Here is a 14,215-nt window from a genome sequence, read left to right on the forward strand (position 1 = left end):
CGACGTGAGAGAATCTTGGCAGTGGCTCTTACAACCACTTGAGTAGTTCTTGATGTACTCAAAACATATAAGCTGTTTCCACTTGTGAAATTAAGTCTTGATAATTCACTTTAAATGCATCATGCTGGTTATTTCCATTGAGTCTCAGTAGGTGTGTGTGGGTGTGTGCGCGTGTGTGTGTGTACACACACACGCACACACGCCTACCGAATATCGATGGCGTCCATTTACCTACATGTTGAACATGAAAACACCAGATGCCAACATATTAAAAGTTCCTAAATAATACAGTAGATGCTCAATATAAGGGTTATTGAATGAATGACAACGTGGTTAAAGAACAGGGCTCTAATGGCCATTTTAACCTAGTAGAGGTCACCGGATGTTTTAGAAAGTACCCAATTTCTCTAATTCAAAGAAATCATCTAGAATGAGGGATGAGAACACTTCTTTTGTAAGGCTGCTTTAAGAAGTAAATGAAAAAGAATGTAGGATGCGGCTCAGTCATTAATTAGCAGTTCTGTGAAATCAGTGATATTTAGCTTAGATTTGTTTCTTTCCTTTTTTCTTTTTCTCCTAGGGATATATTATCCAATTCAATCTGGGCTGTCACAGAGACAGACAGCAAGCACATAGATTATTTTCTTTTGTACCCTAGTGTTGAGTTTGTTTATCTGTAAGATGGGCATTAAAATACTAGGTTTATGAGCTTTTGAGAATGTAATAGTTCATAATGTGAACATAGTAAGTGGCAAATGTCATTGAATATAAAGCATTGTCATTATGTCTTTGTTAAAAGTTGTAAAGAAAATGCATTCTTTGGCACTCTGTTATTTTGAGCAAAAGTGAGGATCTTTAATTCAAATGACTTTGAGATCATAAGGTTTGCCCTAACTTTAATCACCTCTCAAACATGATCAAATGAATTTACCATTAAGAACCTTTTTAAAATGAAAAGGGTCTTCTCCATCATTTAACTTACATAAACAAGGCTGGGAGGAAAGGAAAGGGGGAAGGTCAGTCCTAAGTAGTCTATAAAATGAGTCTTTTATCTGCTCTGAGTCTATTTGGATCTCACTTTTCATTTAGTTATTTACCACGCTCTTTCCCAATTCTCCCTCCCCCTTACTGAAGCCATTCAGGCTCCTGGCTTTGTTTTCCCTTCCTCCTCTCCCTAAGTCTTTTCCCCTGCTGCGAATGGTACCAGACTATGATCTGTTGGAAGTGGGAACCTAGCAATAACTCCAGAATGGAGCCTCACAAGTTTGAAGAATGGAGCCAAGCTGCATGATTTTCTAAACATTCCATCACATTAATACCTTGTGGGTCCAGGGGGACTTTCATCGAAATCTCTCCAAGCACTTTCCCGAGTTTGGTTAATCCTCAGCATGACCATGGTGAAACATTCCCACATTTTGGAGGGATCATAAAGGAAGCCCCCACTCAGCCAGAAAGCTAGCTGCTAAGGAACTTGGGCGACAAAAGGAAACTTCTACCCTGCGTCCTGTTATCTTTCAATATACACAGGCACACCCAGCAATTTATGGAGCCGGACATGGGGAGAAGACAAGGAAGTTTGTTTCAAATAAAAATAAACTTGAAAATGGAACAAGAAACAGATTGCTTTATTTTTCATAGCTGAAAGATTCTGTATTTGCCAAACAATGGAATCAAAAGAATGTGTCTGTAATCAACGGCTGTCTGTGGCCTTGGTCTAGAATTCTCCCTGTGACCAAATTAATTAATAGTTATCCATCCAATAAACATTTACTGAACATATTCCAGTACCTGTATAAAAGTATAAAAGTGTCCCTTGCTGTCAAGGAACTTGTGTAAAGAGAGAAGAAATATATATTTTTAAAACACCATGTGGTAATATATATTTGCACCAAACACATATTATTTGTGAGTGCTTCTTCTTCAACCTTAAAAATGACTTTTTTCGGAAACCGTCCCTGAATTTCCTCTACCTAAAAGTATTTCTCTGAACTGCTGTAGCATTATCTGTACCACTCTTGTGGAACTTTCCTGGCTTTGCGTTATGGTTCTGCACATTCATTTCTTCCTTGTTAATCTCTAAATCTCTTGAGTGTAAAACTTCTGGCTTATGTTCTTCTTTGTAGCACCTGACACAGCAACTTGCACACAATGGGCACTTAGTAAATGTTCATTGAATGAATGAATAAAAAAATCAACACTTCAAACTAGGCCAGTCATACAAGAGATAATGTTATGCTTCGTGTAATAAAAGTATCACAGGGAAGTTGTCAAGAGCATGAAGAAAGGAAGAAATTTAAATGTGTAAGATCTGAATACCCAAAGTAAATTCCCAATTATCTTAATGAGAAGTTTAAATAAGGCAGTACATCAGATTAAAATGGATTTTTGTTCTTACAGATTTTGCAATAGACAAATTGAACAATAAGTAGTAGGATTCCTAAATCATTTAGTGGTCAGGCACAAACCTATAGGTTGTGTTATTTGCATTACACTTCTGTCAACCTAGTTCTCTCTCCAAGTTAGTGTCCCGTGAGTGAACTGAAATCACTTTCCCATTTTAATGGTGAATCTTTGGTGTTCCATGCATCAATCTTCTTGATCTACATAAATTTGGAGAAGAATTTATAAGCAACAAATTAAAAGATATGAGAAGTAGTAGAAACCACACAATTGTAGGTATAAGGCAGAAAAGTTGAAGTGTATGTTGGGAAATAGGTGTAAAGATGCAAATTGCTCAGAAATAACCAAAGAATCCAGGTGAACAAATAAATGTCAGTGCCTATGTGTATGGGTGATGATATAACACTAGCCATCGAAGAGTAATCCTGCTAGAGAAAATGCCGATTCATTTTCTGGAGTCCCTCTCCAGTGTCAAAGCATGCCTTCATGAGCTTAGCAATTGAATGGTAAGTTTCCTTAGATGGATGTAGGACTCACCCCGCATGGAGCTGCATGCCTGCTCCTCTCCTAGTCCCCTCTCATCTTTCTAAGCTGGTGAATTGGCTTTGAAATAGGTTTTTGGTGTGGTAGACTCATGTACCAGATTTTTTTGGGGGGAGTGGGGTAATGCTCTTTCCTGCTGTGAAAAAGGTTGGAGCTACTTTGTGTACTACTGGGATTCCCTTTCAAGGAATATCTTGGATTAATCTGTCTTTTTCCTGATGGATTATATTTTGGATCATCCCTTACCAAGGATATAATCGTGGGCTGTTAGCATCTTTTTGGACTGTGATTTGGCTGGTAAGTACAATGTTTTTGGAAACCTGTTTTCATTTAATTTCATTTCCTTTTTCCTGTTAAGCACATCATTGGGCTAAAAGAGAAGAACCTCAGGCTTTTGGAAGTATTTATGTTTTGTGTTCAATTCATGTTGGATCCTTGAGGAGGAAAAACCATAAGGCACTTGTGACTTTTGTGGTTCCCTTCTCTGGCAAGCCAGAATCCACACCCTGACCTGCCCGAGGTGGTTAGTGCTCACATCACAACAATAGTGATTTAACACAAGCATAACATTACATAAGCCATTTCCTTCCCTTCTACAATGGGGAGGGACATGTGAGAAGTAAAGAAGAATCTGTGACCCAACTACTCATATTTTCCACAGGCCTCCAATTACCCTTTCATCTGTACCAAATATGGAGGGTGATGTTAAAAGCTTATGTGAGAATCTGGCAGGGTTTTGTGTGTGAATGTTGTCTCTGGTCTGGTTTCCAAAACCATTTGGGTAATTTGGAAAATTTGCCAGCCAGCGCCGATTGTTCTACAGGAATTTTCAGTTTAATTCTTAGACAGTGGCTTTCTGTAGTTGGTTTGGTGTTCTTTCTTTTAAGAACACAAAATATTCACAGTGCGGTTCCTGCTTATTCCTTCTGTGGCAATGTGACAAACACATTATTAGTGTCTTTAGGAGACAAGAATTTTGTCACTTGAGAGTAGCATGATGATCAGTCTTAGAAAAATTCATTCTCAGACATGACCTTGTGAATCAAATTGCTTTTTCCTTTGCTACCAAACAACAGGTAATATAGACTGGTTTAATTTATTCATTCATCCAACAAATATCTATTGAGTTCTCACTATAAGACAGCCCTATTCTTACACTCATGATATAGAAGGTAGCAAAATAAATGGCAGCTCTAGTGAAGCTTTGTGAGATCATGTAACAGAGAAGCAATGTCCAATTGGAATAGAAATGCACTATTGTTGCTAAGCTTCTTTTACAAAAGCTACCACGAAAATAATCAGAGAGTGATGCATGGGTCTTTAAAAAAAATAGAGATAATCCCATGGTTCTGGTGTCATTCTTTTTCTCTTCATTTAAAAAGCTGTGGTCTTAGTGGTAGATTCCGCCATGATGCTAATAAAGCACCAAAGGTAAGACTTCAGAGCAGCTTGTGCACATGCCTCCATAACAATGCATTTGGGGAAGCACTTAATGGTCTTTCCAGGTGTGGGCCTCCATTTCTTGCTGTGCTGGTTAGATTTCCCTTTCCAAATCTTGGCCCCAAGAGTTTGTTTCCAATCAGTGGACTTTGCTCTACTGACAAATGTGCTGTACAGAAGTCTGTACAGTGGCTGACCCATAGCCAAGTTCAATACCTTCTACCTCTTGCCTCTCAGTGCTGTTGACTGTAACATGCCCTCCACAATTCCTCCATCAAACAAACAAAAACTCATATTCATTAAATGCTGGGTATAACTTAAACCATAACAAAGCAAGGAAAACATCTGTTGCTAATTGCAGCATGAGTGACATCTTTTGCCTGGTAGATCTATGGACCAGCGAGTTAACAGGGCTCAGTGAAGAGCTTCTCTCATCCCCATCTCTCTACTCCAAGCCAGTAAAAGAAAAAAAAAATACACAAACCTACACAGGTTCATTTTTTTTTCTCTATCTTTGATGTCCAATACACCTGCCAACAACTCTTGCTCTATGATACTTGTTTAAGAAAGATTGCTGCTATTTGATGGACATTACTTAAATGCTGATAAACATCTTTTTCTAGCTTGGTGCCCAAGTCAACACAATTCATAATTGGAATTTCAGGGCATGCAAAAACAGTCAACACGAAGAAGCTTATGTAAATGGCTCTTAAAATCTTATTTCTCACCTTGGTCATAGGGAAGCAGAATCTAACCAATTCTTTTCTATCAGAAAAAGGGGTCTTAAACTGGGTGCCAATAACTTACACCTATCATCCTAGTTACTTGGGAGGCTGAGATTGGAAGTATAGTCCAAGGTCAGCCTGGGCAAATACTTTGTGAAACTTTTCAACCAACAGCCGGGTGTGGTGGTGTGTGCCTATCAACCCAGTGACATCAGGAAGCATAAAACAGAAGGAGGAGCATGGTCAAGGTCAGCCTGGGCAAAAAGTGAGACCCTGTCTTCAAAACAACTAGAGCGAAAAGGGGTGGATACATGGCTCAAGCATTAGAGCACCTGCCTGTCAAACACAAAGCCCTGAGTTCAAAGCTCAGTACTACTTCCAGCCACCCAACCGCCCCCCAACAAAAAAAGAAAGAAAAGGGGTCTTATGATAAAAGAAAAGGGGAGGAATAATTAATGGGAAAACTCCTTTGATAGATAGCATGCTACCCTTTTCCTCCTCTTGTCAAGAAATCAGGTTCTCAGCTTGTTAATTAACTTTAAAAATACAGAAGCTTCCTGGTTATTCTCTCATTGGATTCTGAGTGCTCATGACTTTGAACATTGAACTAATGAGATTTTACGTTTTGAACAGCTGGTCAAAGTTGGCGGACCCTTGAGCCTAAAGGCAACTGCTGATTTACAAGGATCCTGTAATATATGCAGTCTTGGCTGATGCGTTTGTTGTTGATTTAGGCTGGAGAAAAGGTGTAGATTTTGTGATGTCGTAAAAATGTCAAGGGATTGACACTAAGAGCCAGCATCTTGTGTGGTTCATATTTGAGAATGCTATAGGAAGGTTTATGTTCTTAATGTGGTGGTGTGTTCTAGAGGAGGGTTTGGATTCATTGGCTATTTAGCCAGGTATGGTGGTACATGCGTATAATCCCGGTACTCAGGAGGTTGAGGCAAGAGGAGTGAAAGTTTGAAGCCACTTTGGGCTGCATAGAGAGACCCTGCCTTAAAAAGAATCAACAATAACGATAACAAAATTTGGCAATTTAGCCAAAACATTTAAAGCTGTAATAACAGTTTGTTTACTAGCTCCTTCTCCTCCTTCCTTCTTCTCTTTTTTCTTTTCCTTCCCCCCCTTCAGCCTTCTCTCTCTCCTTTCTTTTCCTTCTTTCCCTTGTTGCTAAGTGCATTAAGACAAATTCCAGAACTTTCATTTTAGTATGAATCTCTAAAAATACAGACATTTTCTCCAAAGTATAAACATAATCATTCTTTGGTATCATCTAATGTCCAGTTAACCTTTTTTAATAGTCTCAGAATTATTTTTTCAACTGTTTTTTTTCATATCAGAATCCAAATAAAGTTACACACTACATTTGGTTGTTAAATCTTAATCCAAATCATCTCTCCTATGGAGGTACTTTTACCTACACTTTACAGACAAGAAAACTGAGGCTTAAGAGGCCCTGCAGGTCCTGAGGGGGAAGATGGCATCTCAGCCCCTGTGTGTTTCTATCCTGTTTGCTTCTATTACTGAGCAAGTCCATTATTTCTGTTGAGGCTGGGTGCATCTCCTCTGATTATGTTACTTTCTAACTCACTGTTTGGATCTAACTGCACTGTGGAAGAAGGCCGGAAGGTGAGAATTACTTAGTTGTTAGCTAGCTAGCATGGAATGTGTGGCCCACGTGTGTGACTTATTCCAGAGTAGTGTCTGAAGCACAGAGGCTGTGCCACACGAGCCTCAAGCAGAGGCTCCACCGTTTGCCTGGTAGTTTGCAGCCAGTCCTTGGCTTTTTGTGGGAGAAGGGAAGACTGCCGATAAAGAGTTAAACAGTACACATTTATTTCTCTACTCTCAAAAAATAGAAATAAGGCTTCAGTGTTTAAGCTTAGTAACTAGTCTCGATACACACCAGGGACAGAGTTTTTAAATTTAAAATTGTGTTTTCCCTAGTACAGGCCAGAAAATACAACTTCCTTTCAGGTAGCAGTGAGAGAGCAGAGGAATGCCCCGCTGGTCCCTGGCCTTGGTGGGGGTAGTGGGATCAAAGAAAAACACAGGAAACATTTCATACGTCCATAAAAACCCTCTGATTTACCTCTCTCCATGGGTCCCAGCATTCAGTCTCTCTCAGCGGCAGACAAGGACGTGGGAGAACTCCTAAACCACATTGCAGAGATGAAGTCACTCCCTTCATGTCCGCTCAAGGATTTATCTTCTGCTTTCTCCAAATCAATTTGGACTCAGTTTTACTTAGAGTGAGAACAGCCTCTCTGAATACTTCATTCATATAAGTTCTTGAAGGTGCTTCTTGTTCTGGAAATCCACGGTCCAGTATGGAAGCCACTAGCAACATTTCAAAGGCCCATAGCCACATGAAGTTAGAGGCTGCCATATTGGACAGCAACAGATAAAGAACATTGCTGTCACCGCAGGCTTCATTGGGTAGCATTGTTCTGGAATAACCCCCTGATACTTTAGGCCTTTCTGATCCTAGGATCCTAACTATATTCTGTTTATTTGATGTTACTGAATTCTCTTGAGTTCATTACTGTGTGGATACTCAAGTATTTCTTTCTACTGACCCTGAAGAGGTACCTTTCAAAGTTTAAGGGGACCCCTCTACACACGAGCAGTGCCACTTCTTTCTTTTCTCTAGTGGGCTTTCCCAGAGTAGATCCACTCCTGGGCGGGATGGATTCTTAGAAGCTTCACTGCAGGTGTAGGCTTATAGACAACAGACCAGGCCCTGTGGGCCAGACTTCTCCCCATCCCTGTTTGCACGCACAGCAGTCAGGGATGGAGCTTGTGCTTAGGTAGCAGTGTTGCTTCCTGATCACTTAATCCCGTTGCCTCTGTTTTCTCTAGGCTGTGTTTCTCTCTGCCTGTAGATCTGGGTCACAGCCTCCAGACTTACTTTCAGCCACCCCTCACATCCTGCCTAGAACAGGCATTTGTTTGGAACCTCAAAGCTTTGCTGCTGCTTTCAGTCTTATTGATTCTTCCCTCTCAGATCCCTCTCCTCATCCCTCCTGGCTATGAAGCACATCTCACATGGTTCCAGCACTGTGGACCTTGAACCTTGGGCTTGGTGTCCTTTTTTTTTTAATTAAACAGGACTGAATTGGAATCACCAGTCAGCTACTCTCCTACGATATTGCGCAAACCCCTCAGCCATTCCAATCATGCCATGTCTTTTTCTGGCTGTAAAAGCCCAGGAAGCTAAGCTCTAGCTTTTGGGTTAGATGCTGGCTGGCCCTTTCTTTTAGTCTCAATTGGATTATGATAACTGTGGTATAAATAAAGTTATTGCTTCCCTTCTTTTCATCTTCCCAGAGTCCTCATATCCTAAGTTCTTTTCTTTCTAGTTCATGACATTGCTTTGCAATGATAATGATTTTGTTATTAAGTAACCTAAAATGTGAGTCAATCCATTTAAATCTGCCACTTCCTCGATTCACCTCAGAAGAGAGTGAAAGCTCTCTGCATTTCTATGAGCTGCTACTTATTTATTTTTGGTGTATTTTGTTTAGTCTCCATTATATCCTGCTTTCTTCCTCTTCCAGGTGTATTTAGCCTACTTCCTTACTGGGCTATGAGTCTTCTGGAGCAGGATCCTGTCTTAGAGCCATGAACAAAACCTCCCCCATCTCATGGCACCTCGTGTAGTACTTTAAGCATGCAAGGTACCCAGTACACATTGAATAATGAATTTGTGCGTCCTTGAAAACATTTTAGGGGTTGGTGGTATTGATTTCTACTTCATCTCTCATTTTGACTCTCATAGTAGCTGGGAGAAAGGGAAGGAGAAGTGAATGGGTTGGAAACAGCTGAGCAGTCACCTGCTCTCTGCCTTCCCAAACTTATTTCATCTACTTATTTTGGTGACTAGATATCTGTTACCTGGTTTTCTTCCTTAATAATAATGGAAATTATTTGGCAATAAAAATGGCTAACTCCTCTTAGCTTGGATGCCATGTGCTCTTTATTAGTCAATACAAACAGAACCAAATCTTCTGCAGGACCTCAATATATGTCAGCTATTGACATACGTTTCCTTGACTCTAGAAACTGAGGCTGGTGTAGGCATGTTAGAGCAAGACGGAGCCTCAACGGCACCTGAGTTTCTATTTTTGCCAAATTTCTTTCCACTCTTTCTAAGTGAACTTGAGTATGACAGGCTACACGAGTAGCTCTTTCATGGGGAAGTTTATTTACTTACCTATTCGTAATGGATCATAGGTCCCACATGTGGCCTCCATAGCTAGGTTTGTCCAGCGATAGTAGGTCCATTGCCACCTTCTCATTGACACTTGGGAAGCTGACTGCCATGGGGCCTAGGTGCTACTAAGGTCTTCTCAGAAGTGGCTACCCCAGGTTAGCCAATCTGGAAGGATAAAGGCATACTTCTCCAAGCTGCTAAGTCTACCCAAGGTTCTGACACCAACTGCAAAGAGTTAGGATCTGACATCAAAGTTACATGACAGAATTGTGAGAAAATTCTCACCAACATTAAACTTTAGTACACAGATAAAATTCAACCAGTGGAAAGTACACATATAGCAGAGTCTTGGAATGTTCTAAAAGAAGCTGTCATTGTCTTCAGAAGCATGTTTCTCTCCTGGTATTAAAGAATGACAATATTGTGGAGAATTACAATCCAAGGAAGCTCACCCAAGCCTCAGTGTCCAGAGTAGTTTATGGAGCTCATCTCTTGAGCACAACTGAGTGATTGCCAGCATGGGTGATCCTGGACTCCAGGGTAGCTCTGTGACCCAATGTTTCTACTCTAAAAAGCACGTGGTTGATCTTCTGTACTGGCCAGCTCCACCCTAAGATCTAGCATGACCCTCTTCCTCCCCAACTAAACACAGGTATGTGTTTAGGTATGTGTCAGGTATGACCCAGGCTTCCTCCTAGACGCTGAAGGTAAAAGCCAGACTTCTCTTTAGGCATGGTCAAATTCTTTACACAGTGTCCTAGCAAGTCTCTTCACCATCCCCAGGTGTCTCACCTCTGAGGTTCTTTTCCTGGCAAATCCATTCAAATAAATCAGCAAACACATCACTCTATCATACCTTTCTTTAGCCCTTGGACCCAGGTCTCATTATGTACCAGAGTAATTCATGTCCCATTGTATTTACTTTCTTAACACCGTACATAGCACAAAGCTGGCACTCAGTAGACCAGAGCTTCTTGTCTGGGAACCCCCTAAAATCACATGTAATATTTGCAAGTATGTTTGGATTTGGCTGTGGGTGGGGACTCAGAACTCACATATTTTATCAAATTTCAAAGAGTTCTGTGTCCCATAAAAGGTTCAGCACTCCTGGCCCAGATAAAAGTGAATTCTATTCCTTCATACCACCACTGCGGGACTGTTCTTGGTGAGCTCTAAGGAGTCTTGTTTGCCAAGGGAGGGGGCACAGTAGAGACGAGGTTTGGGCTGTGGGGTGAGGCCAGTTTTGCTATCTTGGTTTGCAAGGCCTCTTGGGTTAATTCTAGAAGCATCAAAGCAAGCTTTTCTTCTGTCTTTCCTGTGCTCTGCAGGCCAAGAGTGTCTTGTGCTAAAATAAACAACTGGCAGTTTCATTAGACTCCACAGAAGGAAGGAAAAGGTTTATGTTTCATACCTTTTATATTATATAACAACATTACTATGTGGACTTCAGTTCTTCAATCTGTTTAGTTTATTTAAATTTAAAAAAATAGCATTAAATGCTATAAATAGAATAAACTGTGTCCAATCCTGAGCATTACAATAAGTATGCAACTGGCAATACAGCCTCAGAAATAATAAACCACTTATGCCTGGTGGTCAGGCTTTGTATCTATCACCCTTAGATTGTACTGAACTGTAGCTGACTGGAGGAGGCAGATGGGGTAGAGGAGGAGGATGCAGGTTTTTCTTGTTTTAAACTGTAGGAAAAAACCACTTTTTTTTTTTTTGCATCCATTGTAGCTCTTACATAATCATGGAAATTATGATGTGTTTGTGCCAATGAGGATTTAACTCTGTTTTACTTTAGTGAGAAATGTGAAGTCTGTTCATAAAAAGAAATCTGTTTATTTTCAGTTCATTTTTGTTTCAGCTCTTATAACATCTTGGTTCTTATCGGACAAGAACATAAGCATTTGGTGCTCTATAACCATGATTCATTTGGAGACATTATGTGAGTTCTAGCCAGTGTATCACTCAATGCCAGACACTGTGGGGGATACAGATGTGAAAGGTTACCCCTGAAATGCTTGCAGTTCAGTGGGAAAAGGGTGGAAGTTCCCAACACTCGGACCATTTTATTAAAGCTATTGCCCTGCATGTCTTTATTAGGGATTTCCTTAAAATGCCAATGATAGCTTTTGCAGAAATAGAAAAATCCATCCTAAAAGTTATGTGGACTCTCAAGGAGCCAAAAATAGCTAAAACAATTTTGAAAAATGCTAACAAAGGTAAAACTCTTACACTTCCTGAGTTCAAAACTTACCTCAAAGCTACAGTGATTGAAACAGTATGCTACACAGTAAAGACAAACAGAAAAATGACCAAATTATTTTTGGCAAGGGTGCCAAGATCACTCCACAAGGAAAGGATGATTTTCAACAAATGGTGCTGGGGAAACTGGATATCCACATGCAAAAGAATGACGTTGTGCCTCATCTTACACCAAATACAAAAATTAACTCAAAATAGGCCAAAGCCTTGAGTGCAAAATCTCAAACTGGAAATCTCTTGGAGGAAAAGCTCCATGACATAAAACTTGGCAATGAAACTCTTTTATGCTTTAGTAGTATGCTCTTTTAAGTTCAGTTAAGCTGGAGGCTGAAGACAGAGACCTAGGTTCAAACTCAAGACTATAACTTACAACTTGTATGATCTTAACCACATTACTCATCCTCTCATTGACTCACCTTTCTTGTGTGGAGAGAGAGAGAGAGAGAGAGAGAGAGAGAGAGAGAGAGAGAAATGAGAGTAATAGAATGGTGGTGAGAATTAGATAAACTAATGCACCTGAAGGACTTAGCCCCATGCCTGGCATGCAGCTTGTTCTCAGTAGTGTCGGTTGACACTAACCATTCAGGAGGAGGCAGCATAGCACAGCAGTGAAGTGGATGGGCTTTGAGTTAGATTTTCTAGGTTTATGTCCTTTACCACTTCTGTGACCTTGGGCCACTGCATTGTACTTCAACAATTATTTTCTTTTTATTCTGAATAATATAATTAATAATGGTACTAAAGTTATAGAGGTCAAAAGAGATAGTGCCCTTGTCTAGCTCTCTGAAAAGGAGCACTCGCCAGTGTTGGCTCTTACTGCTGCTACAGTTCTCAACACAGCATCCAACACGCAATAAGTACTCATCTAGTGGGACTGTCATGTGGCCTTAGACCGGAACGTTTAAGAAGTGTTTAATAACATGGATAAATACCTACCATAAACTGTCAGGATAAGATAATGAGATAACAAGATAAAAACTTTTGAAACTTCTTAACTATGTTGGAAAAAGCAGAGAAGAGTGTTCAAAAGAAATTTATTGAAATATTAACAGTGGTCACTCCTTAGATGTGGACATTTATTTGTTTGTTTATATTTTGTGTACTTTTCAAATTTTCTATTATGAGCATATATCTTTATCATTGAAGAATATTCAAATACAGTTATATGAGCTAAAAAGATAATAAGAATCACTTCTGTCCATTGTCACTTGGCACACTGGCTCTTAAGAGTGGCTAGTAATTACCTAAGCAGTGCAAAGACCATGGCTTTTGCTACAGTCTGAATTTGACATGATCCCCAAAGGCCCATTTGTTAAAGGATTGGTCCCCCGTGTGACACTATTGGGAAGTAGAACCTTTAAGAGGTGGGGCCTAGTGGGAGTCCTTAGGTCACTGAAGACATAATTTTAAGAAGGGTGGATGGGCGTGGTGATTCATTCGTGTAATCCCAGCTACAGGTATGAGACCAGAAGGATCAGAGTGTGAGCCCAAGTAAAAAGTTATTGAGGTGCCCATCTCAACCAACAAGCTGGGCATGGGTCATATCTGTAATACCAGCAACCAGAGAGGTACAGGTGGGAAGACTGTGGTCACGGGCAGGCCCAGGCAAAAACCAAGACCCTATCTACAAAAATAACCTAAAAGCAAAAATGGTCTGGAGGTTTGGCTCAAGTGAGAGTGCTTACCTGACAAGTGTGAGGCCCTGTATTCAAAACCACCAAAAACAAATACAAAAGGATCGTTAGATTCCCAACCCCTCCTCACCTTATTCTTTCTGGCCATGAGGTGACATGCTATGCTGCCTCACCATATACCCAAAGCAATGCAACCAACTGGTCATGGATTACAGTCTCCAAGACTATGAGCCAAAATAGTCAACTTGTTTTTTTATCTTTTTAAAAAAAAATATTGTTATACTTGGGGTACATTGTGATGTTTACAAAAGTTCTTTCAATGTATTATAATTGAATTCACCCCTTCCATCATTTTCCTTTATCCTCTTCCCCCATTCCTGGAATAGTTTTGACAGGTCACATTTTTCCATTTACATACATGTGTACACAATATTTCCACACATTCATGCTCCTACACCATTTCCTGATGTCCTCTTCCTCTCACTGATGCCAACCAAAATCGTCAACTTGTAAAGAGAAAAGGTTTAGGGCTTGGGGCGTGGCTCAAGTGGTGGAGAGCCTGCCTATGAAGCGTGAGGCCCTGAGTTTAACACTCAGTACCACCAAGAAAAAAAATTAAAAACACACATGGCACTTGCTCTCATTGATCTAAGAGAATGGAGGAGAATTCTGGCCATTAAGTATGCTACGCACAGTGTAGGAAGTAGAAGTTTTTTCTGGAACACAGAGGCAGAAATCCTCGCTTATAAGCACATTATTATTCATTCTCAGCATTTGTCATCATTCTTATGATCTGATCACAATTTTCTGAGTCAGGTGTAAGTGGCACGAGGGCAGGAATGTAATCATATGTTCTCCTCCTTATACCCTGAGTGTCTGTAGTTTCTGGTTATATTGTCTAGCTTTCTGTTGCTGTAACAAAATACTTGAGACAGTCAACTTAAAGGAGGGAAGGTTTATTGTGGCTTATGGCTTCATTTTGG

At 40.2% G+C, this 14,215-nt stretch overlaps 1 pseudogene; it reads right to left on the bottom strand.

Moving 5' to 3' along the window:
• Positions 1 to 580: 580 nt before the first annotated feature.
• LOC141422230 (small nucleolar RNA SNORA31) lies at positions 581 to 689 on the bottom strand (annotated as a pseudogene).
• Positions 690 to 14,215: the final 13,526 nt, after the last annotated feature.

This window comes from Castor canadensis, chromosome 3 (assembly GCF_047511655.1).
Source record: "Castor canadensis chromosome 3, mCasCan1.hap1v2, whole genome shotgun sequence".
In the NCBI taxonomy this organism is placed as follows: Eukaryota; Metazoa; Chordata; class Mammalia; order Rodentia; family Castoridae; genus Castor; species Castor canadensis.